Raw genomic sequence first — 4,900 nt, 5'->3', positions numbered from 1 at the left:
ATTTTATATCCACCTTTGGGTATTATGCAGAATGAAGCAGGGATCTTCCTTCATCTGTACACACATAGCAACTGACTCAATTTACAGAGAAACAACGTATGGCAATATAGTGTGCAGATGTTCATTAGCCTAAAGGGAATTTCTGAAGCATTTTAAAGTGATCATGGGGGCTCGATTTCTTCTTCCTTGTTTTTATTGGTTCCTTTTCAGAGGGGCCAAACAATTCCTATGGGGAAACTCCTGCGTTGCCAGGGGACTGTGCCGTTATTACATGTTTTGATAGCTGAGAAATTAAATGTGGCCATTCAAGCACGCCAGAAATGAAGCATCTTGTATAGTAACTTCATCTTTCTTGTTTACGTAACCATTGCCCAGGTAAGAGTCATATGCCCTGATTTTAGATGGCCTCAGAGGACCTGGCAGCCAAAGTCTTTATGTTAATGTATTTGGATGAGTTTGGGGAGGAGTGGTACTAGTGACTAATATTGCATCTGTTCCTCTGGTAATAGGCACAAAACCACAACAATTCAGTGATTTTTCTACATCATGTGTGTGCAAAATGAGACAAGTGCAACAACCTTTGGATCTGCTGGGGTAAATTGGTTTGGAGAGACCGGTCTTTGGAAGTAATCCTTTTTAATTAAAGTTAATGAGAGACCAGTGTTTAATAATCATTATTAATTTTGTGTACTACAGTAGGACCTAAACTGTGACCAGGATACCACTGCATCAAGCACTGGACAAACACATAAGAAGTTTCTGGCCCAAATAGTTTACAATCTAATTTAACAGAAGCTGTGACCAAGTCTGTCATACTCACAACAGGAGGTGGAATGAAGGCCACAAGTTCATGTGCCTACATGAGACAGTTGGGTGTAGACAGCTAGATTGTTATAATTAAAAATAAGTGGGGTTTTGGTTTATTTTTGCCCCAGTCATTTCTGTTTTCTTGTAGGTGGCACAGCAGCAGTAAATCTGCCCAGAGGTGAGATCAGAGGACAAAACAGGTTCTGCTATTGATTCAGCAAGTCCAAGAGGACAAAATATGAAACTGTAACTTGGTTCATGATTGAAAGTGTTAGCACCTGTTAAATGATGGGCTGGGGCACACCAGCTATTGGTTAATATGGTGACAGTGTACTGTACCTTTTAGCGTAGCTGAAAAATGATCATGCAGAAACAGACATCTTCACCCATGAAAGTATTTTCAAAATGATAGGGCTACTAGCCCCTGGGCTGTAGTCTACCACCTGCAATAATCCTTCTGAACCTTGTGAGTGGCATGGAGAAAAGGGGATTCAAGGAACTGTCTACAATCAGAACTATGCAGGACAGCAGTTCCCTTATGTTTGCCTCCTTACAGATAAACAGCAGCAAAACCTTAAGAGAGTGCTACATTGGTGATCCCAGATGTTGCAGTTGTGCTCAGTCCTATCCAGTAACATATTGGGGCTGGATTCGCCACACCTTGTATGTTGTATAGTCACTCAGACCTGTGCAAAGTGAGTGCAGAGGGGGCATGAAGTGATACTATTTGATTTGAAAGGATATTTTGAATGGTACAATGTGAGCATAAAGTGCTTCCAAATAAAACATAGTAGTAATTTGCAGAGGTGCAAGGCATTGGAGAGTCAAGTCATTTGTGTGTATTCTGTGGGAAGTTTCTGCCTCATGAGTTGAGAGCATTAGCAGATGAAAGCAGCAGAGAATCCAGCCAATTGTGTAACATTCCATCTCAAAATTCCCATTGATATTGATAGAGCCAGGATCATTTGACCCACTTTTTTTTTTTTTTTAAATAAAACTGAAGTAAAGTTCAAAGCAGAAAGGCATTCTACATTTTTAAGTGAAACACTTATTTCAAAAAAGTGTTGAAATATTTTTTTTTCTATATTTTGGGTGGGGGCGGTTGGGGTGTTAAACTATTCAGTGAATTCAACCCAAATTTGCAAATTGCTTCAGTCAGTCAATCCAAATCTGCATTTTTCATTTGGGGAGGAGGAACTGTTTGACCAAAACTTTCACCCCGCTCTAATCCCTATGCATAGCTGCATGCACAGAGATGTGTAATTAATAGAGAAAAGTGATTTTTTCATAAAGAGTTCAAGTCAGGGTCTCATGGAATTTCAGTGTTTTGGAATCAGGTAAACATTCATGAGTTAAAAGACAACACAAATGTCCTATAACTAAACATTAGTTTGCCTATTAAAAACATTCTGTTAGAACAAACGAATCAACATCTCTGAATTTCAGAGAAGAGAAAAACCAAAGGACACAGAAATCTTTAAAATCTGACAATCTTTAGTTTCAGCATCCATACTTCCCCATATTGTAAGCTTAAGATCTAAGCGGAATCATTTTCTTTTAATGGGACTCCTCAGTGGTCTAGGAAGTAATCCTGGAGATTCAGTAGGAGGCATTTTTCCATGAGACACTACTGAAGAAGTGCTCTAGCATTTTGGTAGGGAGTGCTGCTTTTTGTTGGAGATCAAATTCTTTATGAAGGAAAATTATACTTTCTACAGACAGTGTTATAACTGGACACTGGGAAGGTCCCGGAGTCAGGTTAGGGAAGATTTACAGTAGTATCCCACTCAAGATCTGTAAATAATTCCAGAGTAACTGGAGGTTTCTGCCAAAACCATCAGAACTGACATTTAAGTCATCAATAGGTTTCACAGACAACACCAATACAGGTGAAGGATGCAGTTCACTCCTTTTAAAGCTAACCGGTCAGGTTTTCAGCTTTAGCACACACACGAGCACACATCAGCTTTGGTTTTGTTTTTTATGAACAGTTACAAGCAAACATGTCCAACACTGTACACCTAAGTTAGTGAAAAAGAAAGAATAGGGGAGATTTTCACACTCAGAAGGTTACCTTTGCAACAATTAGTGTTTGAAATTTGTTTCAGTGAAAGCCTAAATTCTTCAGATAAGTCCCAATGTCACTGATCAGTGATACAGGCTCTCTCTCATTCCTGGGTATATCAAGACAAACTCATTTGGATTACAAAACATTAATTAGACTAAGTGCAGGTAGCATGTCTGCACATCATCGAGAATTAATAATTGTATATGCAATATTGAGTGATATTTTCTAATTTAACTACTGCATTACTTTGTCTGTTCTATACTTCCCCTAAATCAATGACAGTATAATAACTGGTGCAAACATGAGAAACCAACTCTCCTCAAATTCATAATTCAGAAATTGTCTAGACATTTGAAACTTAGGACTCAACTTAGTAAATATGCAGCCTCCTGAGTTTCTAGAGCTCTGATTTTACAGCTCAGATATTTATATACTGTGAAATTTGGTTTATCCGTAATAGAGTGGAAAACTCATGAATTTCTTTGACTGTCAGTTTTACGCTACTTAGTTTTTCTACCATTGGCTTCACTCCCTATCTCGATTCCAAATTCTTGCTGAGATTTGTAGTCCTGGAGTGCTAAAAGCCATTGTCAAATATGCTTCAAATGCAATGATCAAAGGTGGAAAGTAAAAATAAGTATGCAGTCCCCTAGTTGAAAAGAAACTAGTGAGGCATACAACACACACATAATGCTTCCAAAAGCTGTTTGACAAGCTCTAAGAAAATTAGCTAGCATTATGTAAAAGGTACAAATTAATTCCTGGATCATCATCAGTCTTCTGGATCATGGCTCTAAGATTAGAGAAAAGAAATAATGTAGTTTGGATAGACACTTTGTATTTTCTCAATGCTCTCCATAAAGCATTTTATGGCTTCCCCTTCTATTTCGCTAGTTATCAGTGGGCAGCTGGTGCATGTAGACATACTGCATAATGGAGGTGAAGCAATGCGATTCATAATTTATGACTAAAGTATTGTGTCTAAGGAACCTCGAAGTTATGAGAAAGGAGAATAAATGAAATTTCTTAAATGTTACTTGATTTTTGATCTTAAATATGCACTAGACTTTTCACAAAGAGTAAGTAATTTTCTTTACAGATCACAATACTTTCCTTGACCATTTTTGATCACTGGGAATTTTTTTTTTGTGTAAGTAATATTATTTAGGATTCATTGACTCTTGCTGCTAATGCCTCATGGTTAGCTACTGTATATTCAATGCTTCGCAACCCACACCATACCTGTTCTGTGGAAAGTTGGGCTTTGAGAATGTTTAGCTCCAGACCTAGGCTGCATAGTTCAGACCCATATCCAGTGGGACGTGTAGAGCCTATATATAGATACACACCCACACACTTATGTACATACACACTCTCTCTACACGTTGTCCCATATTGGCCCTTTAAGGCCTGATGCAAATTCCATTGAAGTCAGTTTGACTCTTTTCATTGACTTTAATAGGCTCTGGATCAGGGACTTAGAATGTAAACTCTTTGGATCAGGGATGTTACATAAATGGCATTCTAATTCCTTACCCTGTGCCATACATAAAACATTCCTTTGTCATTATTTAATGACAGCCCCACTCAAAAGGTCTCAATCAGGATTGGTACTTCTCTGTGCCTGGGCACAGTACAAACATTCACAATGACAGTTTCTGTCCTCAACTGCTCATAGTGTAAGAGGATGGAACACAGAGGGATACAACAGGGAAGCAAAGGGGTGCAGCATACAAAGTGACAAAGGTGGCAATAAGGACCATTCTTTTATTACGAGCATGGGAAATGGTAGCTGGGATGAGTAAAGAGGTACAACAGCTGGGGAGGAGGGGGAGGAGAAAAGGATGACTGGAAAAGCTACCAGCAGAGAGAGTGTGAAGATGACAGAGGTGGTCAGGGTAAGTGACCAAGGAAGCAGACACTAAATGCACAAGGTTCCAATTATGAACAGCAGCCTAACATCATCTCTGGCATTCTGAGGCCTTGTCAGTCTAGAGGGGAGGGTCAAGTGGACCTTTCCCTGAT

Source organism: Lepidochelys kempii, chromosome 7 (assembly GCF_965140265.1).
Source record: "Lepidochelys kempii isolate rLepKem1 chromosome 7, rLepKem1.hap2, whole genome shotgun sequence".
Taxonomy (NCBI): domain Eukaryota; kingdom Metazoa; phylum Chordata; order Testudines; family Cheloniidae; genus Lepidochelys; species Lepidochelys kempii.
This window is presented reverse-complemented; position numbering follows the sequence as displayed.